The sequence below is a fragment of the Engystomops pustulosus genome, chromosome 1 (assembly GCF_040894005.1).
Source record: "Engystomops pustulosus chromosome 1, aEngPut4.maternal, whole genome shotgun sequence".
In the NCBI taxonomy this organism is placed as follows: domain Eukaryota; kingdom Metazoa; phylum Chordata; class Amphibia; order Anura; family Leptodactylidae; genus Engystomops; species Engystomops pustulosus.
In genome coordinates, this window is record NC_092411.1 from 130,504,242 (window position 1) to 130,528,796 (window position 24,555).

General features: G+C 39.0%; 1 long non-coding RNA gene across 1 annotated transcript in view; it reads right to left on the reverse strand.

The window, feature by feature from the left end:
- The window catches only part of LOC140087150 (uncharacterized), a 113,552-nt gene that overhangs the window by 52,714 nt on the left and 36,283 nt on the right, over positions 1–24,555 (reverse strand). The gene's annotated exons all lie outside the window — the stretch shown is intronic.

A 24,555-nucleotide genomic window follows, 5' to 3' on the forward strand; every position in this document is an offset into this window, starting at 1 on the left:
CCCGGCACTGGGATATAAGGAGAAGGCCTTGATACTAGGGGGGGCCTGGATACCTCCACCGTGGGGTCAAAATCTAGACAGTTTAGATAAGTCGACGAGACACATTCTCCAGATGTGGCACACTGTAAATAAAAAGTTTAATATTTCACCATTCCCCTCACCCTTGATGCCAGCTAATCTTCTTCCACTGATAGTCTCCAAGAACTGGGCGGACGTTCCATCATGGTGGGCGGGATTCGGGGACCTCACATTAAAAGAACTCTTAGACTCTGCTGACTCAATAACGGATGAGGATCTGATGAATAGACTACAGGGGAGGGGAAGTTTAGCGTTGGCGAAACTACAACTAAGATCAGCATGTAAAGTTTTCAGGAAAAAATATGGGAGTATTAGAGAACCAACCCCGGTAGAAGTGGCCCTAACTTTAGATACACCAAAAGTTACTAAGGTCTCGTTTTTCCACGACCTCCTCTTAAAGAAAAAAGCACCGAATTATCCTTTGTATATCTCAGCATGGGAGAAAGAGCTGGATCTCACCCTCTCAGACAAACAAAAGACTTGGGTACTCAAACACTCTTACGGATTCTCTAGGTGTGTTAGATTACAAGAGAACCACTACAAGCTACTAGCACGTTGGTATAAAACCCCAGAAGCACTATACAACTGGGGGCTTCACCCGAATGGCAAGTGCTGGAGGTGTGGGAGTGAGCTGGGTTCTTATACGCATGTTTGGTGGACGTGCTCTCTGATCAAGACCTTTTGGCTAGAAGTTCAGAGTAAAATTCACTCTTTAGGTATGACAGACGTAAAATTGTCTCTACCTCTGATCTGTCTGGGGCTGGCGCCGGATGGGGATAGGCTGTCTGGGAGTTCCCTTAGCACACATCTTATAGCAGCAGCAAAGGCCCTAATACCGCTCCACTGGCAGCAAACAAGTGCACCTTCCATTGCCATGTGGGAGGAAAAGGTAACACAGATATGCCGCATGGAAGAACTCTCAAGTTGGGCCTCCCACACACACGAAACATTTGTAAAAACCTGGCACCCATGGCTCGATTACAGAAAGTAAACTGTTATATTAAGATCAGTACAGTCTAAGGTAGGGACTTTTATCTAAGTGAATTCTAAATACACCTAGCCGCGATTCGATACAACTCAAATTATCATCTCTAACTAGATCCAGAAAACGGTAGCACCCCTGTTTATCCTTGTTTTTCCTATCCCCCCTCTCCCCCTCCCTCACCAACAAAACACCATTGCCTCTTCCAAGCGTACATTGGCATTTTGTTGTATTATGTTGTTTCTGTTATCATTTGTTTTGTTACTCGTAAACTGTGCAATTCTTAAGCCTCTCACCAGGGGCGAAGTCATGCATTGTGGTAATTGTTTAGACCTCTACAAGTATCCATTGCACACACTCTACTATAATTATATCTACTAAAGCGACACAACTTAGGAGATCCCCAGCCTATGGGTTGGCGGTAGAAGCCTCTGAGAGGTGACTGGATAGAGTAAGCCAACAATGCCTATCTCTCGAGTTAAAAACTAATCTCTGTTGGTCCAAATAGTATTTATTCATTTTATTCTATTTTATTGAATTGTATAAATAGAGCAAATAGTGCCGCGAATTTTGTATTGTACAGCTAAAATGGATACTTTGCTATGTCAAACTGTGTTAAAAATTTTAATAAAAACAGAATTGATAAAAATAAAGGGATGGACATGGTCAGCAACAATACTCAGGTAGGCTGTGGCGTTGCAACGATGCTCAATTGGTACCAAGGGGCCCAAAGAGTGCCAAGAAAATATTCCCCACACCAGGACACCACCACCACCAGCCTGAACCGTTGATACAAGGCAGGATGGATCCATGCTTTCATGTTGTTGACGCCAAATTCTGACCCTACCATCCAAATGTCGCAGCAGAAATCGAGACTCATCAGACCAGGCAACGTTTTTCCAATCTTCTACTGTCCAATTTCGATGAGCTTGTGCAAATTGTAGCCTCAGTTTCCTGTTCTTAGCTGAAAGGAGTGGCACCCGGTGTGGTCTTCAGCTGCTGTAGCCCATCTGCCTCAAAGTTCGGCGTACTGTGCGTTAAGAGATGCTCTTCGGCCTACCTTGGTTGTAACGGGTGGCGATTTGAGTCACTGTTGCCTTTCTATCAGCTCGAACCAGTCTGCCCATTCTCCTCTGACCTCTAGCATCATCAAGGCATTTCCGCCCACAGAACTGCCGCTCGCTGGATGTTTTTTCTTTTTCGGACCATTCTCTGTAAACCCTAGAGATGGGTGTGTGTGAAAATCCCAGTAGATCACCAGTTTCTGAAATCGGACATGTGGCACTATAAGTGGTTATAACATTGGAACGCTTTGACATATTTATGTGATTTTGAGATTTATTGTGACACATAGCACTTTGTGTTAACTGAAAATGTTGAGTGATATGTTTTGCATTTATTTATAAAGGATATTTGATGAAAATCTCGAAAAATTCTTGATTTTTGAAATTCAAAATTTTGAATTTGCGCTTTTCGTCTTCTCCCAATACATCCGGACTGTCATCACCTGCTGGGTTTTTGTGTTGATGGTTTATTTTATTATGGCACTTGTCTTCCTATGGGATGCTGCATTTCTTGTAGGTACTTATAGATTTTCAGTTCCTTCTTGGAATGGTCCACTTGTTATGAGACAAGTTGCAATTCCATTATACACTATTTAGATGATTATTTGTTCATAGGCCCTCCTTCCAGCCCAGTCTGCTCCTTTTTGCTAGGTACATTTCAGTTTCTCATGCAGAAGTTTGGGGTCCCCAGAAAAGACTGAAGGTCCCCCTACGACAATCACCTTTTTGGGAGTGGAGCTGTATTCTTTGGAGATGATTTTCCGGCTACCTCAGGATAAATTGGATAAGTTGAGGTCTTTTTTGCTTCTTTTGCTTTCTCTTCTTCTCTGCCAAAAAGGTGACGTTGCGTCAGATGCAGTCTCTTATGGGCGGCTTTGTTGGCTTCCCCCGGAGGTTGTTAACTCTTGTTAACAACTGTTAAGGTTGTTCCTGTTTACGGATGCTGCAGGGAGTTGTGGGTTCGGGGCAATTTTTTGGTGTAGAGTGTGTGCATCTGCCTTGCTGACTGGCTTGGCGGGCTCTGTTTTATCCTGCAACATGATGTTTTTGGAGCTGTTCCCCATCGTGGTGTTTCTGGAATTGCAGGGGGCTGATCTGGCTAATTGGAGTATTTGCTTCTTTTGTGAAAACATGTCTGTGGTTTATTGTATTAACAATCTTACATCTTCTTCTTCTTTGCCTGTATTGTTTCTACTTCACCACTTGGTTTTTAGGTGTTTGGAGCACAACATCTTGGTAAGGGCCCAACACGTCCCGGGTTCATGCAATGTAATGGCTGATGCTTTGTCTCACTTCCGTTAGCAGGAATTTCGGGGAGCTTCACCCTTCAGCGGCTCTGGTGGGGCGCGAGTGCCCAGCGTGTCTGTGGAGCCTGATCAGCAGCTACTGTCCCTGGTTAGGTCTTCATTGGCTGCTGCCACTTGGAGACAGTATGGTAGGTGTGGGAGTCTTGGCGGTCGCTGTCAGCGGGGAAGGCAGTACATGCTTGTGCTTCGGAAAGTTTGGTCACTTATTCTTATTTGTCTTCTCTTAGGTCTTCTGGTGTATCTGGGGCTGTGGCTCGGAAGTGTTTCTCTGGTGTGGCTTTTCACTTCTAGCTCTTGGAAGAACTTTGTGATTAGACAAATCTTCAGGGACTGGAGAAGGGAAGCTTCATCTTCTGATTCGCGCCGTCCAATTTCTTTTTCCCTGCTTCAGTCTATGGGTGGTGCATGCCCGGTTATCTGTTCTGTTGCTGACGGATCCCTGTTGTTCTCCCTTGCCTTTAGCCTGGCTTTCTTTGGAGCGTTCTGTATAGGTGAGCTCCTCCCCATGTCTGCTTCACGTTTGGGTAGTATCCTAAAGACTGATGTAATGGTTGGTAGTGACTCTGTACACATTAGAATTCTTCGCTCCAAAACCAACCCCTATGGTGAGGGTGTGCGGGTCCACTTGCGCCCTATTCCTGGCCTGTTGTGCCCAGTCTCTTTGGTTAGGAGGTGCGTGGAATCTCCTTTTCCAGGTGATCAATTTTTGGTCCACGAGGATGGGGCCCCCCTCACTCGCTTTTAATTCATTCTCTTTTTGTAGGTGCAGCTACGGAGATGGCTAGGGCAGGCTTACCTGACCCTGATGTGATGCGTATAGGGAGTTGGTGTTCCTCTTGTTTTTCCAGGTATATTCGCCCTGAATTGTAGCAATAATTTTCTTATGTTCTTGTCTTTCATTTTGGTCCGGGGATTCCCTCTTATACTCACCCTGCAGTGTAGATCCTCGATCACTCATATGTTTTTGGGCAGCCCAGAGGGCAGAATCTCGCCCTGGTGGCAAGAATTTGGGCCTTTATGGGGGGGATTTCTTTTAGAAGGGTATTCAGGGGCTGCAATGTCAACAGGTACTTCCAGAGGTGGTGGACATTAGTCGGTGATTTTGGTAGTACATGCCTGATTTTGGTAACGTAACAATGGAAATTCTGCTCACCTTTCAGCTGTGTGAATATCCTAGTATGGCATGGATTGCCCCTCTGCTCGGGCCGTGTACACCAATGAGAAAATTCCGATATCCAGCCTTGTCAGGAATCACTTGTAATCTATATTTAGGCAAATATAAAAATTCCACAGCAAGTAGTCTTGGCCAACGCGTTTCAAACGGACTGGCCGTTCTTAGTCATGATTTTGGTAATGACCTGGGGTTCTTTCGAGTAGCTGAGTTGCTAACTATGATATGGATATACGTTGACCTTTTTCAGCCTTTTTTCCTCACCTTACTCTTGTTTGGTCAGAGATGGTGCCGAGGTTAGTTTGGCAAGGCGCCAGGGACGCAGCTACTGTGGATCGAGTCAGAAAGACTATTAATTCCCACATGGCCCACTTCATCAGATCAAAAGTGGTAGTGGTTGTTAGACACAGGGAGTTAGAGGGCAATAACAGGGTCCTCCTGCGCCAAGATGGGGTGCACCTGAACGATATAGGTTTGGACATTTTTCTTTCAGGCATTCAGGATGGTGTCGAGCAAGCGCTCTTCTTGTTGGGTGCTGGCCGGAGCTCAGTATAGGGGCTCACTGAGCTCCTAGTGGTGGAAATTAAGGAATTTACCACTGCCTAGAAATTCATAGTGTCGGATGGGAGTCCATCTTGGCAGTCCGCTCCAGGCAGAGAGACTTCAAAAGAATGTGCCTTGTGTTGTTTTTTTACAGATGTTAAATTACAATTTATAAAAAATTTGCTGCGGCCTTTTCCACCCAACATGTGGTTTTTCTTCTTTATTTAAGGCAGGTATAGCCTATTTACGGGTTTTGTTTATTTATAAAAGGGAATTATGGTTGGCAATATAAAGTGCCTTTGTTATTTAAGTTGTTGTTATATGCTTCTCCTACCCGTCAGTCTCAGATTGCTTGTTCAAGCTTATATTGAACGTACCCACTGTAATTCAAATGTATTGCAGTGTGTAACAGTCAGGCTTTGCATGGAGACAGGGACTGACTCTAATGGAGATCACGCAGCCCCAGGGCACTTGTCGGACTCCAATGTTGCCATCACAAGTCCCTAACAAGCCCCTTACATGCATGGGTCATTCTCCATGCTTTACCATTAAGGCGCCAAAAATAACAGACAAAAGAAGGAAATCAAGCTGTTATACTTTTTGCTGTAGCACCAGTCCACAGGAGAATATCTTGACAAAAAATCCTGAAAGTCCAGCAAATTCACAGCTGTGCTTGACTCCTAAAATGGGCAGACAATTAATATCCACCTAGATGGTCCCTGTAACTCCGCTTTGTTGCTGACATAGGGAATAATTGAACCAAAGGATACATTTATATTAATAGTCACAGAAAGATCCTCCACACAATGTGCAAACAGAACAATCTTCCCTGAAGAAGCCAAAAAGATGGAAGTCCATTGGAAGGGTTGTGCTAAGATTCTTGACATATTAATGTATTGGTTTTTATATTAAATGCTCATTAACCTCATCTAGCCCTTATAGCCATAGAGTCCAATTATTACCCATTATGAGTTTTTCCATGGGGCCTTATAAGCCAAAGAAATTTCATCTCCAAAAACGCATCACAGGCTAAATAAGCATAGCAGAGACGGTGCTTGTATGGTGTGTGGTTTCAGGGGCACGTCCGCTTCCTCAGACATCTGGGTACTTAAGTAACAAGTGAACATATCTATGTATGTACTCATTATGTGAAGCAATGTGCTGTTTGTGAGGAAAATATATAAAGATTGTTTGAAAAATCTATTATGTGTGGTTATACATCCGTTGTAGGAATATAGCTGTATACTTTGGTTCCACTAATCCTCAAGTCATTAGCAAAGCGGAGTTAGTGGTGTAACAGGCCACTGTATACCCCCAGTCCACACTATACATTTTTATTGGCCATGAAAAAGCTGATTTTTTTTACTTCATTTAATTCAGCTGGTGTCATGGCTTTCAGCTTTTTAAATGGAGTCATGGTTTCCAAGCCTCTTTGCACCTCTCTTTCTTCATGCACACAATACATTTTCCAGCTGTTATTACTCATTTTCACATCTTCATTTATGGACTGGAATTTACCAATTCCATCCATTTGTGGATATATTTAAATTTGTATTTAACTACTTACAAGGTATAACAAAAAAGGTCATGAATGTGGAGTATCTTGAGAAATACACATTTGATTGAATTAAATATTTAAAAAAAAAAAAATCTATCCAATGATACTAAAATCTGTCCCAAACCCCATTTATATTGCATATTTGGAGGAATTTTTCCCCAGGAAGTTACATGTAATATGTTTCTAAAAGATATCCAATGTTACCCAATTCAAGCACTTAATGCAGAGCATTTGATATTTAAAAAATATTTAGACAAGTTAATCAAGCTCTCAGATGTGTGAGAGGTAAGGGGACTCACACTAAACCAGCACCCTGAAAAGAACAGGTAACTACTGCAACGTTGTTGCTCCTGGGTTACTGTGAATTTAGTAAAAATTTTGATTCCTTTCCCCCCTTCCCTCGAGGGGTGAAAATACACAATCAACTTTATTATCATTGGATACATTTTTTTTAATTTGTCACATATTTTTTAATATTTTACACATATTTTACAACACCATCTGTCACTTAAAATAACGTGAATTGTAGATTGAATCAATTTAATTTTTCCTGATGAATCCAAATCTGCAATAAAAAATTAGAGTTCCCATTTAACCATTTCCGAACTGGGGGTTACTTATCTGAGGATCAAATTGTACTCTGTAGTGGCACCATTTAATATTTTGTTGATTGTACAGGGAAGCTGGAAATAAATTCCAAATGTGGTAGAATTGCCTAAAAACACGATTGGTTTGTTTTTACATCTTTTTGTGTGTGGTCCAAATAACACCTCACCTTGATTCACAAAGTTGGTAAGATCACAAAGATGCCATATTCATATAGGTTTTATTATATTTAATACTACAAAAATAAAATTCTTTTGTACAAAAAAAATCTTCGTTTTGACATATATTTTTCAAAATACAATGCTGTTTAAGTGGTCATTTTTTGCAGGAAAAACTGAAATTGTCATTAAAAACATGTTGAGGACTGTATGACAGTTATGATCACTGTATATTTAACTTTTTAGTGTTGTAAAATTGTGAAAAAGTGGCAAATCGGACATTTGGGCACTATTTTCCTTTATAGGATTTACCGTCAAGAATAGTCTTTTTTTAATTTTTTTTTTAAGATTGGACATCTTGGGATGTAATGATAACTAGCATGTTAATGATTTAACTTGTTTATTTTTATATGTCCTCTCGGGAGGGTAATTAGAATTTTTTTTAATATATATATATTTTTTTTAAAGTTTAAAAAAATGTACTATTATTTCAGGCCCCCTGGGGTACTTTAACCTAGGGAGTATAATCACTCATGCAATATACTGCAATAAAATTGTATTGCAGTATATTGTGAATATACTGCTTCTGTATCACAAATTTGCAACCTCAAATGACATTCCGGGGGTGCCAATTGGCCAACTAAGATGGCATTGCCCATCGGAAGCACTGTTAGGAGCCATGGTCGGTTTTGACTGCAGCATCTAACAGGTTGACTGAAACACTCACTGGCAGGTGTCCGCTGACAGCCGCATATGTTGAGGGCTCAGCCCATGAACCCTCTGCTTACAGCCCTTATTGTAGTTGTACAACAGTAAGAAAACGGCTAAGATTTTAAAGTTACCCCCAGTCCAACACCCAGGTATGGTATATTTGGCATGTATTTTAGTTTTTGTTGCAATTTCTCAAAAAAGAATAAATTTAGACAGGTGCAAGGATATTTTATTTAAGCCACCCACATGTAGAAAAATACAAAATCCTTTTATTCTTAAATAATGGCCATCCATAATTAATTTATAATAATAATTTATAATTTTGTATTTTTCATTTTCATGGAGTGCTGCCATTCTGTTAGTGCTGTCCCCTATTTTGTTTCTTTTTCCCCACTTTATGTACTTTTTCCCCTCAGGTGGGCTTGAGAGGGAGTTATGTACACTAATTTTACAGCGATTTTAACTTGTTTGATTGGTTAAAGGGGTATTCCCATCTGGGCATTTACATTTAATAAAATTCATTTGCCATATGTAAACATTTCTTCAATTGGATGTTATTAAAAAAAAATGTTCCTGTGAAGATAATTTCTCATAAATGTAGTTATTCTGTCCCGTAGAAACGAGATGGCTTCCTCGGATACGACCACGTCATACTCTGGCAGCGGTGGCCAGACTTGCGCTATAGAGTCCTGCCAAACCACCAGGATTCAGTGATCATTACCACAGGGCGGCTGTAGGACATGCAGTAACTCCCGGACATTTTATATACAATAACCTTTTGTTTCTTTGTGCACTCAATCCATCAGAGGTGGCCGTATCCGAGGAAGCTATCTCGTTTCTAAGGGACAACATGGTTACATTTATGAGAAATTATCTTCACACAGGAAATTTTTTTTTAATAACATCCAATTGAAGAAATGTTTATATATGGCAGATTAATGAAACTGAATGTAAGTGCCCAGATAAGATGCTTGTTTTATCTTATATGTAGTTTACACAATAAAGATTATTTTTTATACTTTACTTTGTGTTATTTGATCACTTAGGGTAAACTAGGATTTTTCTTTTTGAGGTTCTTTCTAATGCAAACTGCTTGCACATGATGTTGTTGTGCAGCTACACTAGTCTTCATGTGACACAAAGGGGTGTTCCAGTGCTCAGTTGGACCATGTGCCAGATTTAACATGCAAAGTCCGCCAGAATTATGTTGCACGTCCGATATTAGAGGTGCACCAAAAAAGTGGTGCACTCTGTCAGGGAAGTGCAGTGAGCACCAGAATCATGAACATAAACCAAAAATGCTGAGTCTGGCACCCTCTGTACACTTCACAGGCAGACTGCATATAGTACAGACTGTAACCTTCTTAGTAAATGTGCCCCAATCTTTCTTTCTTTTGGGGAATGCTCCAGATATTGGGAATCTAAAGCTATGAGACAGAAAGCGATATATGGTAGAGATGCCAGATGAACATATGTCTTTAAATATTGACCCCCCTAAATATATATTTAAGGCTGATCAGCATTTTACTGATAATAATAATATAGTTTATATATTCATTTTATTTCTTCAACCTTTGATATATATATTTATCCATTCCATGAGAAAAATTATTCGTCAAGACTGTCTCTTAGTTGTACCAGACATCACATCATTATCACTCCACGCACAAGATCCTTTGAACACGGAAACGCGGAAAAAGTGCCAGGACACAGGTTTGATGAACAGGCGTATTGAAAAGCAACCATTGCAACATAAGACTTGACTACTCATGTCTGGACATAGTATGCCAAGAAAAGTCTCCCCACAGTTTTTATTGGAGATGTATAGCTGTTCAAACTATTAAATGCTCCATAAACCTCTACAGCTATATGTAGTAGCACTATAGGAATTCATTTACCATGAAATAGTTCTATTCCGGTTACTGAATTGTGTGGGTTTATCCCCGAGTGAAATGTGTAGGTGAATTGGACTGAAGTTCCCAGCAAATTCATCTGAATTTACAAAGAAATGATTAGTAATGTGTCCCATACACTGCCTTTTATGGGAACATATAAGCAGAAAATAGCCAAATGTATATTCTTTAAGAATGTTTGGTTTTGTTTTTGTTTCAAGTCTTTATACTTTAGTAAATTTAAAAAAATATACAAAAGAGAACACAACAGTGTGTTTTGACCAAATCCTGGACATACTTGAAGATGAATGATCTAGAACTGCACTATATGGTTCTGATTAATAATAAAGTGAACAGGTCATATATAATTTAAAGTTGTTCTGTTAGGATATTAGGAGCTACCGTACATGGTTATTCAAAAGGTAATATTATCCAAAGATTCTCATTCAGATTCATAGCAACTGGATCCAACACCATCAGCTCTGTGCTCAGCACAATAGACAACACAGCAAATAGCTATACATCACAGGGATCGTTCCTGGTTCTTGTTGCAACTTTCTATGTTGGGAAATATTTTAAATCTGATTGTGGTAATCTATTTCTGGTATGCTTCTGATATTCTTTGGTATTCTTCATGACAGCCTTCTTATTGGAAACACTTTTCTTTGACCCAACATGGTAGCTTTCAAGATGGTGGGCATGTTTTAGACATTATAAAAGAAACAAAGAACAGCCTAGGCATATTACACATGACTCTGCTATCACAGCCATAACATGCACAGCTCTGCTATATCTCACCTATAACACATACTGTCAGATGTGCTGTGCCTCCCTCTCCCCTGGATAAAGATGGCTGTGACATCAGAAAGGAGGTGGCGGAGTCATGTTTTGGACCGGGATCATGGGGAGAGAGATGGATAGGCCCCTTTAGGGTTCCTGAAGGTGTGAAAATGACCACTGCAAAGTACATAGAGTTTCTGACTGACCACTTCCTTTCATGGTACAAAGAGAAAAATCATCTTCATGCATGACAATACACCATCTCATGCTGCAAAGATACCTCTTTGTCATTGGTTGCTATGGGCATTAAAGGAAAGTATCTTCTGTTAAAAAGCCATGATACGTAGAGGTAAAACTATAAAAGTATGTTAGTGCTGAATAATATATAATAAGTCCCCCCGTACCCTTTTTAGATTTTGGTGCTTAAAGAAGTAAAAACAAACCAAAAATAAAACTACTATATTTAACAAAAACAGTTATAAGGGTTACCAAAAACATAACAAAACCAAATGAAAGAATTCTCTTTGGAAACTTCTATTGTCACTAATCCCCTTCTATTTTTGACTAATATGAAAACTCTAAATAATGGGAATCCCATAGTTGTAGACATATCATGTCACAATACCCATTTCAAATCCTTTTTTAAGAGCACCATAAAAAAGTGATTGGTTACTATGGGTAACAAATGAAAGTTTTATTTCACATTTCTTCCTCTTCGTTTCAGTTTTTTGTGTAATTAAAGTTATCTTTCATTAACACGGAGAAATTGAAAAAAATCTTCTTTACAATGAAGCACATTTGGTCAGTTCAAAGTTTGGCAGATGTGACACTGGATGCTTACCAAACATTTTTAAAGCAGTCATAAAATTAGGGATACAGCCAAAAAGAACAATAGCAGCATTTTAATGGTTTCAATATGTTCCCATTATTTATTTATTTATTTATTTATTTGTCCACAGAATGCTGGCAAATATAACATTGTACATTTGTTCATGTACTTCAATTTTTGTATTTCCAAAGGTCAAACCTCTAGTAGTTTTGCTATTATGATACAGCTCTAGACTATTCATCTCTACACCAAAAGATGGCAATGATTTAGTAAGAATGCCCTGAGTTGCTGACATTAAAGGGGTTATCCGGGTTTTAAAAATTTCTTATGGCTGGGCTGGGGAGGGATATTTAAACATAATAAACATGTACTTACCTCCTCCGGCGCCGCCGATGTCCCGCGCCGCGGTCCCTTCAATCCGTGCCCCTGTTTATTTACAGGGGCACGGAAGCTGCACACAAAGAGATTCCGGTCCGGGATGTGGCCGTTGTAAGCACTGAGAGATGGTGTCGGATAGGAGCTTCTAGCCGACCGGAAGCTCCCTGTGCGCCCCTGTAATGAAACCAGCGCACAGAGAAGACCGGCCGCGGAGCGGGACATCGGCGGTGCCGGACGAGGTAAGTAGATGTTTGTTATGTTTAACTAGCCCACCCCAGCCCGGGCCTCTGTTATTTTTAAAACCTGGATAACCCCTTTAAGCAATTTGGCACAGAGCTGTGTGAGGGCTTGGTATGGTACTTGGTATGGTACTTGTACTTGGAACTGATGGTATTTAATATTCCATGTCCTGGAAAGTGGAAAGAAAAATGCAAATGTGGTGAAATTGGTGAAAAACGCATTTTCGCCATTTTATTTTGGGCTCCATTTTTATGGTTTTCCCTGTGCACTCCAAATGACACATCTTTTTTGTTATTTGGATACATTCACATATACAGGATTTATTATGTTTTAATACATTTGTATAAATGTAATGTTTCACTATCTTCTGTTGCTTATAACTTTTCCATACTTGGGTGTAGAGTTGTGTAATGTGTCATTTTTTTTCCTTGATGAGCAAAGCTTTCATTGTTACCATTTTGGGGACTGTATGACCTTTTGATCACTTTTTATTATATTTTTTATGCAATGCAAAATGGAGAAAAGGTCAGGTTTCGGAGCTATATTCTGTTACAGGGTTTAATGCTGGGAATAACCATTTTTATATTTTGATAGATCAGGACTTTGGAGAAACAGCAATACCTAACATGTTTATGATTTGATTTGTTTCTGTTAATATTAGTTCTGGGGAAAGGGGGATGCTTTAAACTTTTGTTTTTAATTTTTTTTCTTATTTCTTTAGCCCCCCAAGGGTACTTGAACCCAAGGGAGTCCGATTGATCCTACCATATACTGCAATGCTACTGTATTGCAGTATACTGTACAGAAAACTTGCTATAGATGCATAAAAGTGTGCCACTGGCTGTTACATATCTGTAGCAATAACAGGTCCTAGAGTCTTATAAAAACTCCAGATGGATCGTCACTCCGCAATGACATCAGAAGGAGCAACGACCAAAGCCAATATGGTGGCGTGTGAGTAACAGTTAAAGGGTTTCCACACATAAACGGTGCCAGCACTGATCATGAGTGTTACTGGTGGATGTTTGCTGTAGTATGCAGGAAACACCCAGCTTGTATGGAGAGTTCTCATCCCATGTATTTACATTCTTATATACATGCTTACATTAAAGTAGTGTCCCCGCCACATATGTGTCGGGACTGCACTTTACCTGATGCAACACAAACTTCTGCACATAAAAGGGCATTTCGATGCACCGGTGGACCATGTGACACACATTTAACATACAGAATCCGACAGAAGTGTCTGGTGCTCTCTTTCACTGCAGTGCACAGAGTGCCAGATTCATGCAAAACAGGCGCCACAATAACTGAATCTGGTGCACCCTGCACACTACACAGGCAAGTTCCACATAGTGCAGTTTGCACAGTTTTGAAAAAAATGCTCCCCATTATTTTTGTGGCAAGGTGAACGGCCCAAAAAAATTAAAAAAATCTAAAAAAACAGAATTGATGATTTTCTTTTCCTCCATACATTCGAGAGTTAATAAAAATTTCAGCAATAAGTTAAACACCCACTAAAATGAAGCATTTGTAAAGTGCTTCTACTCTGGCACATAGGTGTAGGGGTAATGACAGGGAGAGCACTCTTCATACAGAGGGGATGTTTGCTTATTGCAGCAAACACCCACCGCTAATATCCGCTATTGGTACTAGCACCGATTGGGGGTATTAACCCTTCTGATGCTGTCGCCGGCATTTAAAATACGTCATCTGGGAATGGCGATTGATGATGTTGAGAAATATGTTGCAACATGTAGTAATTGTACTAAGACCATGGTTTCCAGAGAATGCCCAGTTGAATCCCCTGCTCCTCGATCCGTTCAGTCTAAGCAATGGACACATGTATCTATGAGTTTTGTCAAGAATCTGCCTCCTTCTCAGGGGATGACAGTAATTTGGGTGGTTGTTGACCTTGTATCTAAAATGTGTCATTTCTTTCCACTAGAGAAATTGCCTAATGCCAAGGAATTTGCCACTCTGTTCATTGACAATGTTCTAAAACTGCATGGGGTACCTGATCAGGGGGAACCATTTGTATCTGTGAGTTTCTGGAGTGAGTTCTGTAAAAAGTTGGGGATAATGTCTGGAACAATGTCCTGTCCTCCTGAGACTGCTGGACAATCTGATCAAAACAGTTTGCGGGTTGAGCAGTACCTCAGGAATTTTGTATCTGACCGCCATGAAGATTGGGGTAGAGAGCTAGCTATCGCTGAGTTTGTGTACAATCACCAATTCTCCCCATCTATCGCCAAGTCCCCATTTCTCTGCAGTTATGGTTTTGTTCCACATTTTTCTTGTGTGTCTATTGATCCATGCAGTAACCCGCAGGCAGATGCCATTGTCTCCAGCTTATGTTGTCCAGCACAAGCCCAAAAACATCTTCTAAAGGTCCAAGATCTCATTTGCATGGGAACAGATAGAGCATCTTTAGTTAAGGGTCCAGTGGCCCCTCATAGAAGGGGGGGGAGTACTGTCAGAACTCCCAAATTGTTCTGATGGGATCTGGTTTCAGGTTTCTTGCCGGAAAACCACACCCAGAGCTGCCTGTGATTGACAGCTCCATTTCTGATCTTGGGAAAGCTGGGTGTGTCCTTGAACTCGTTTTGTCTGCAACTGCAGTTTGAGTGATGGACGGCTGAGCCAGTCAGTGCTGGAGGTAGTGTCCATTACTGCCTTATATTCTGCCCAGCCCTTCATTGGCTGCTGGTTATTCAGTCTCCTGTGTTCCATAGTGCTCTTGCCATTGTATTTATTTTGCTATTCTGTGTATTGTCTTCTGCTTTGCCTACAGACCATTCTATTTGCTATACGCTTCTGTACATTTGGTTTTGACCCAGTTTGTTTATCCCCGCTTGTCTGTCTGTATTTGTTGTTTTTCCCTCAGTATTGTTTATCTCCCAGTGTGACCCCACCTCCTTCTCAGTCTTGTGTCGGTTTCTGTGTACAGTGTGAACACTGACCTATATCTGTATTCTGGTTACCGCTTCACCATCCAGCAGCTGTCAGAGGATGTAAGTTTTCCCTGTCATCTTGTAGGGTCGCTAAGGGACCGTCAGTTAAGTTCCTGATTGTGGGTTTGCCCCTGCCAGGGCGGGTTATCTGCTTTAGGCAGGGCCTTAGCCCGCAGGGACATCACAGGGTGAGTTAGCCACCACCTACCTAGTCTGACAGCTAGTGCCAAGCCTGGTTGTGGTTGCGTGGTTGTTGGACAAGTACTGGCAGTATTGTTGCATCTCAAAATGCCCGATCTATAAAAATATAGAAACTTTTTTTGCCTAGCGGTGAACCCCAGAAAACATCTCCTAAAATGTCTGAAACGCTACTTTTACACCATTTCACATCACATAAAAAAATTTTATAAAAATTAATCAAAAGGATGCATATTCCTCAAAATGGTACCAATGAAAACATCAGCAAATTTAGCAAAAAAATGACACTTCACACAGCTCCGTACACCATAGTATGAAAAAGTTATTAGTGTCAGAGAATGGAAAAAAATGTTTTCATAAATATTTGTTTAATTTTTGAAAATGTATTTAAACATAATAAAACCTATGTAAATGTGGTATCACCGTGATTGTACTGACCAAAGAATAAAGCAGAGGTGTTATTTGGAGCGCAGAGTGAAAATCGTAAAAACTTAGTCCACAATAAAGTGACAAAAATGCTTTTTTTTGCCAATTTCACCACATTTGGATTTTTTATAGCTTCCCAGTACACAACTTGGAATAAGAAATAATGTCACTGAGAATTAAAATTTGTTAAGCAGAACAAAGTTATTTTGATGTTAAATTTGTTGAAAAAAGTAGAAAATTTTGAATTTCTAAAGTCAGGAATTTTTTCTAATTTTCACCCAAATACCATTTTTTTTTATAAATAAACCCAAAGCATAACATTAAGTGCAATGTGTCACAAGAAAATCTCAAAATCTACTGGATATGTTACCCAGTAAATGTACCCAATTTTTAACCACTCATAGTGAAATGTCAGATTTGAAAAAAATTGTAATATCAGCAAGGGGTTAACAATTTGTTGATTTTTTTTGTATTTGTTGTGAGAGTGTTCTTAATGAGTGTTTTTATAAATGTATTCATAATGTTGATATTAATAAAAAAAAGTATTGTTTTCTGACAACACAGTCCATCTTAATAATTGACTGCGAAATTAATTTGTTATGAGATTGTAGGTTTAATATTTGTAATTTGGGTATATTATATATGTTATATTATTAAGTATATGCAACTTGGTCTTAGTGTTTCTCATATTTATGTGTTACTTACACATAAACTAATTCCAGTAATAATTTCTATTGGGAAAACAATAGGAAAATGAATCCAACCCGGAGTTACAGTTTAACCCTTAAAATCCGAACACTGATTAAATGAATTGATTCTTTGACTGCATAAGGAAGGAAAGACCTATTCAGCACAGGAAGCCTTAACAAGTGCTGCCTATACCTCAACCTACAGTCTATAGAGTGCCTGAATGTTTGCACTGTTCAGAGGAATTTTCTATGCATGGCTTCAATGTAACAAGTTTGTTTATTTAGAATAATGTAATGTGTATGTTAGTCGATGACAAAATGTCCCTTCAGTTGTTTCCTCAGGAAAAAGGTAAACTTGATCCTTAATTTACAGCAAAAGTAGACAATGGTTTCTTTATGGAAAGCAGCCAAACATTTATAGTCCTGTTTAATACCATACATTATCAACTATAAACTAGTTTGTACAAAATGTAGATATCACATAGCCTGAAAATAATTCACTGCTATTTCCTTTTAAACTACAGTTAGAACAGGCCTAAGTGATGTTCAATATGACATAGTATTATTTAATTATTATACAGGATATTTTACAAATTGTTTAATCGCTTGGAGAAAACTATTTACTTCGATATATATAAAATCCAACATGATGAACCAGGGACACTTTCTCGTATATCAAGGCACTGTTACTGTGGTAATATTCTTATATTCTTACACCGATCGCGGGTGTTAACCTTTTCTTTGCCGCTGGCAAAGTCGCCGGTGGCACAGAAAGCATTGCGCCGCCATGTTACCTCCGATCGTCGCTCCCCCGAACGTCATCGGGGGCGGCTGCCGGTTGCCATGGTAGCCTCGGGTCTTCGTTTGACCCAAGGCTGAATGGCTTCTGTATATTCATTACAATGAGCCAGTGTATAGTGTGCAGAAATGCCATATACTGCGATGCAGTTGTATTGCTGTATATGGTAGGAACGATCTGATCATTTAGGGTTAATGTACCCTAGATGGTCTAAGAAATTGTGAAAAAAAAGAAAAAAAAATTAAAAAATGTATAAAATTAATAAAATATTAAAAGTTCAAACCACTCCCCTTTCCCTAGAACTCATATAAAATAAAATAAACAGTAAAAATCACAAACATATTAGGTATCGCCGCATCACAAAATGCCCGATCTATCAAAATATAAAAACAGTTATAACCGGCGGTGACATCCGAGACGGAAAATGGCACCCAAATGTCCAAAATGCGACTTGTACGCCTTTTTACATGACATAAAAAATGTGATGAAAAGTGATCAAAATGTCACACAGTCCTCAAAATGACACCTCCCCGAGCTCCGGTCACTGAAGTATAAAAAAGTTATTAGCGTCAGAAGATAGCAAAAAATTTTTTTAGTTTTTCGTACACATGTAAATTTGGTATCACCGCGATCGTAGCAAACCGAAGAATAAAGTAGAGGTGTTATTTGGAACGAAGAGTGAAAGTCGTAAAAACTGAGCCCACAAGAACGTGACGCACATGCATTTTTAAAATTTTTTTCCACATTTGGAATTTTTTTCCTGCTTCCCAGTACACGGCATGTTATAATAAATAACACCACCGGAAAGTAAAATTTGTTGCGCACAAAATAAGCTCTCACACAGCTCTGTACGTGGAAAAATGAAAAAGTTATGGATTTTTGAAGGTGGAGAGCGAGAAATGAGCGAAAAAAACAGCGTTCTTAAGGGGTTAATGATATGCATTTTTTTTTATATAAATTTGCCAGGATCTGTCCCCCCTCATCAGGAATACCAAAGATCAGGTAACCAAAGGGAACTTGTTGGGACGATACTTATTCCGGCATTTCAATATGGAAGTTAGCCATGACTCACGCACCTGAAATGCGTAGGCTGTCGTCCTCAATTGTTTTGGAATATGCTCATGTACATTTTATGGGTTTGAAATAAAATGGAGAACGACATTTTTTAACCAACACTGACTCAGAGATCCTTCCTTTTTTGGTGGTCCAGTACAACACAGTGTCTGTGTGGATCACAAGCACGTGTGGAACATTGAATCAGTCAGCTATATATATGTTTTTCCTTCCTGCCTTGAGGTATATTTGGTATCCATGGCATACCTCCTTCTTAAATCAAATTTTAAAATTCTACTAATGAGCTAGAATTTCTATGGGGGAGTGTTACCAGAGCTCCTCCATGATGCAGCTTCACAGTCTGTTACACTGCCTCCCCCCGCTTCCTGATTGATTGATTTTAGTACCACAGTCATAGTGCCTGGATATATGAGTAAGTGTCCCTGATTTGTCATGCTTGATTTTGAATGACATTGAGGCTAGTGCTTATGACAGGTTTGGTAGGATAGTTACAGTACGCATTTCTCTGGGAAGTTGAGCTGTCACACTAGCCCAACTTACAATGAGATAAATGTGATGGTTCTAGTTTGACCGAGAAAGTTTTGAGCAGTTTTCCGACTGCCCTGTGTGTGAGCAGATTGCTCCTGCCATAAATTATTGAGCAGGTCCTGTTCCTACCTGTGTTTGAAGCTCTAGAAGTCTGTTCTATTGTCACACACAGATGTCATGGGTTGTGGTACCATTGTTTGGGGCTCAAATTCATGTTAAAAGTGTATTCTCGTCTGGGCATTCACACTCAGTGTCATTAATTTGCCATATATAAACATTTCTGCAATTAGATGTTATTATAAAAAATGTATCTGTTTATAGATAATTTCTCATAAATGTAGTGATATGGTCTCTTAGAAACAAGACTGTGTCCTTGGATACGACCACCTCTGCTGGAGTGATTGCACAAACAAACAAAAGGTTTTTGTGTATGTCATGTCTGGGAGTTACTACATGTCCCACAGCCGTCCTGTGGTAATGATTGCTGAATCCAGGAAGTCGGGCAGGGCTCAATAGCGCGTGTCTGGCCACGGCTACCAAAATGTGAGGTGGTCGTATCAGAGGAAGCTATCTCATTTCTATGGGATACCATTGCTACATTTATGAGAAATTATCTTCACACAGGAACATTTTTTTTAATGACATCCAGTTGAAGAAATGTTTATACACGGCAAATGTATTAAATTAAATGTCAATGGCCAGATGGGAATACCCCTTTAAGGTAGCCTGTGGTTTTAAATGTGGTGTAATAAAGATGGTTAATTTTGAAACATTTGAAGTTATCTGTTACGAATCAGATATAGAAGTCCCATCCTAATAATAATAATAATCTTTATTTACACAGCGCCATCAAATTCTGCAGCGCTTTATACATCATAGATACATTCTCTTGGTTTGTTATGACCTGTTTTTACATAAGCCTTACAAATATCTAATTTATATATTTTAATATTGTATTTCCATATTTTTTTCCAGTCTGCTAAATTGGACAGTACCTTGTTTTATATGTCTTGTAATAATTGACACATATTAAAAACAGATGACAGGCAGGACAGGTACAGTTTACAACTACCATTAGGTTGTAAGGCAATTAAGCTTTATGATCATAATTACAGTCTAAACATAATGATGTAAGAAGGGTCAGGATCCTCACCAAGCTTCATTTCATCTTCATGTCTTCCTTGTAAAACATACAATAGATACAGGCCAAGAACTGTGCATAATTATACTCAGTTTATGGACTATTCTAAAGAACTAATGTGGCCTTTACATTTTGATAATGGAGGTGCAGATTACATTGGAAAGCCAATTATGTGAAACATCACACAAAAATGCTATATCTTACTTATTTAAGGCACTACATATATGTATTAGGCTGTCAGGTTCTAGGTGGTATCCCTAAATCAAATAAATCTGTACAGCACATAGAAACGAATCCTCATTGCTAATTCAAAATGGTTTCCAATAAGGTGCTTCTGATCACCTATCTACACTTAAAGTAGTAAATTCATACACTTTTGGATGGTGCACTTTCATTTTGAAAGTGGTGGTGACATCCACATTCAACCAGTTGCTAGATGAGCAGTGACACCTGTTCACTGTGCGGTAAGCACACTTTGTCTCACTGCACCATGACCTGGCCAGGCGGCCATGCCACGATATATAGGACAAGTTCTATCTTTTACCGATTGAAGCTGCTTGGCTTTCTATGTAGAGGAGTGGGGTGAGGTTTGCCCATCCTCCCCTCTTCTGCAAACAGCCACATGTTAAACTAACTATTTTAAATACATATGTATAAATGTAACCATTTATAATGGAAGTCAAAGACAACCATGAGCCTTACAGTTTGTGCTCCCAGGTCACAAACTGTGACATATGTACTAAACCTTATGCACTATATGCACTTACAGTAACTGAAGGTAGTATAGATATCCATGTAGCTCTTTATTAGGTTATGGAGAATGGAGTAAACTGTATAATTGGGGCAGACACACTAAATGTTAGATTAGGCTTAGTCTTATCCTGTAGCAGCTTTTTGAAACTGATGATATATCTAATATAATGATTAGAATATCAGGTCTAACTTTAAACCTCCTATTAGTTGGGAAAATTGTGTTCTTTATTTGATGCATTTTCACCACACATTATTATCACACATATATATACAAATTGTATGCAAGTTGCAAAACTTTCTTTAAAATATCTAAAACCCTTCATTTATGCAATGTAAAACAGGGTTTTTTGGAGCAAATAAAGTCATTAAGGTCTATTTATTTGTCATTAGACTAAACCCTCAGGTGTGCAAAGTTTTTTTTTATGTAAACAAAATTATTTTTCCATTACATGACAGGGCAGACAGATCTTTGTTTTTAATGACTATTATTAATCCATTCTTATCTGCACATCACAAGAAAGACTACTAAAGACAACACATTCTTTTATGTTAAAAGTGTAACCCACAGCAAAAATATTATAGAGTCTACCGAAGAAACCTCAAGTACTTTTGACAATATTAAAATGTAATTGTAAGCTTCCTGTATTATACGTAATTATATTCTAGAAGTACAAGCCAAAGAATAAAGTAGGGGCATTATGGGTCCCACATATAAAGCCGTAAAAGCAACCTACAATTTCATCAGATTTTAATTTTTTTTACTGGTTCCCAGTACACAGAATATAAAAGAATGACCCCAGGAAGTACAATTTGTTATGCAGAAAAGAACCACTCATACAGTTCTGTACATGGAAAAATACAAAAGTTACAGATTTTTGAAGGTGAAGAGCAAAAACCGATAAGCAAAAACAAAAAAGGAGTTTGCAGTCAGGCGCACACCAACCGGATGGTCTTATGTGCCTGACTCCCAACTATATGAAACTCTTACTCCAGCAAGTGTAGCAACCTAGACTCGAGATTTTAAAGGCAGCACCCACAAATTATCAAAGAACCCCCTGACACAAGCACAACCTTATCTGATGAGCCTCCCTCAGTCAAAAAGGTCTGAACTTATTAAACATGCTTTTTACAAACACTTTTTCCTTTGTTCTTTTCACCAAAAACAAAAAAGGGTAAGGTCATTAAGGGATTAATGGAGCGCCTCAGCAAAAGACTTTGTCACCTGTTCAGTGAGTAGGTTCAACATGTTGAATGAAGATATGACCACTGAAAGTTTGACAGATCCCTAGAAGGAGGCACCAAGGTTATAACATTAAATTACTTTTACTTCACTTTAATTTATGCATTATTTATGCATTACCACTTTTAATTTTTTCCAGCTATTGAATATAGTATATTTTTTGTAATATAAGTTGTACTTTTTATTGATACTATTATGGGAATTTTTTTATATCATTTAAATTAATGGAGGCAAGGTGATGAGTAAAATGCAGTTATGGCACTCTCCCATTATTCTTTTTTAGAGCATCCATAAACTGAAATAAATCTTGTATACGATTTACAACCCAGCTGTTTACAGATTCAGCAGTCCTAAATATGTTTTTGTTATATTATGTTTCCTTGTTGTTAATTTAAAAAGTCATTTAAAAGTGAAAACATTTTTTTTTTACGTTCAACATTTTTTAAAAAGTTTTTACCAGCAACAGAAAGCAGATAAATATAAAATAAAGGAAGCAAATGCGTTAATAACAATACATTTCACATCCTTTGCATTTTTACATTCCAGAAGAAACATATGTTTATTTGTTGAAACAGAGAAAGAATATTACAATATAATACAATAGTACTGTTACAATACATAAAAGCCTGGAAGAAGTTCTATAATTATAGTCATTAAGCAATCTAAATAATTGTGTACAGAAGTTCCCTCCAGCACAGAAGTCTTTCTAAAATCAGTATCAGCAGAAGACAACATGCTCTGTAGGAGTAATATAATGTACAGTTATATATACATATATGTTAGAGAGTTTACAACAGCTGGTACCTCTGTTGTTTTTTTCCTTTGATCAGTAATTGCTTTTGGACTAAAAGCTGCCTCACAAACTTGAACATGGAAACCCACACTTATAGGAAGCACTGTAATCAGAGAGCATTAGCATACTCGCAACTGCTCGGTGCTCGGACGAATATTTCACCAGCTCGAGAAAATGTCACCTCCCGCCGTTTTGATTCTTGGCGGCCAGAAACAGAGCCAATCACAAGCCAGGAGACTCTGCACTCCACCCAGCATGACGTGGTACACTTACATGTCGATAGCAGTGGTTGGCTGGCCTGATCAGGTGACCCTGGAATAGACTAGTCCCTGCCCGCGGTGCTCGGATCATTCTCTGCCTGGATGCCATTAGGGATAGAGCTGCTGCTGGTCAGGGATAGCGTTAGGGTGTTCTATTAGATTAGTGTTAGGCAGGAGTCATTCTAAAAGAATCCAACAGCTCTTGTTAGGGCTACAGTAGCGTTATATATATTTTTTTTTATTTGCTTGTGGCTGGGCTTGCTGGCACTAGTAGTGCAGCTACTACCATATTGTGACGAATTTGCAGGGAGACTTGTGAACGTTATTTTTAGCTCTTAGTGACACACATATCCATTTCAAACAGCTAGGTGGGACAATTTATTGGGGGTTTGATTGAATTAGGCACAGTCTCCCATTTTTGTTTTTTTTCGAAAGTGAAAGTCACAGCAATTTCATCTAGCTTAGTCTGCCTGCTACTGTTTATAGCAGCCTCCACATGCCATCTCCATAGCTGCCTCCACACGTTGTCTCCATAGCAGCCTCCACATGTCATCTCCATAGTTGCCTCCACACGTTGTCTCCATAGCTGCCACCACATGTTGTCTCCATAGCAGCCTCCACATACTTGAAACTAAAAAGTATGCTGGATTGATTTATTTTATTCTCTTCTTGAATTAAAATCCTCTCATGTTACATGTCAATGTCACATAAAATAAGTACATCGTCTTCAAGTAAAGTTTAAAAATCAATATATTCTAAAAAATTATAAAACCAAAAAAAAAAACCTGCCACTGCTGCTGCCTCCACATGCCGTCCCCTATAGTGTCAGGGTCAATTATTGGGTGTTTTAGATGCTATCTCACCTCACTCGGTCACTCTGTCATGGCCATGCTGTTGCCCATAATTTTGGCATAATGGTGTGATTAAGCAGCCTCAGAGGCATCCATGCATGCTGCCCTGCTGTTTCCTGACCATTTCCATGGTGTTTCCATCATTTTCTGAGGTTTCCAGGTTTTTGGCCAGGCTTCCCTGTGCAGAGCCTTGGTCCCCTTGAAAAATCGGAAAAAGTTTGACTCGAATAACGAGCACTCGAGCATTTTAGTGCTTGCTCTTCTCTAACTGTAATACAAATTCCAATACTCTAGCAGTGTAGTATATGGGATTTCACCAAAATCAAGCCCTGAAACATGTTGTTTGGATGCTGTGGATCCCATTGATTGATCTCTGACCCCCACCCTGCTCACCACAGAAACTGTTTACTCTCAAGTGATTTCTATTTCTTGAGGCACAGCTGAGGAATAACCTCAGGAAATGAACCTATGAACCTAAATTTCTAAAGCCAATTGAATTGTAGCTTCTTGCAATGGAAAAGAAATGCTTGGGACAAATTCACAATAACATTA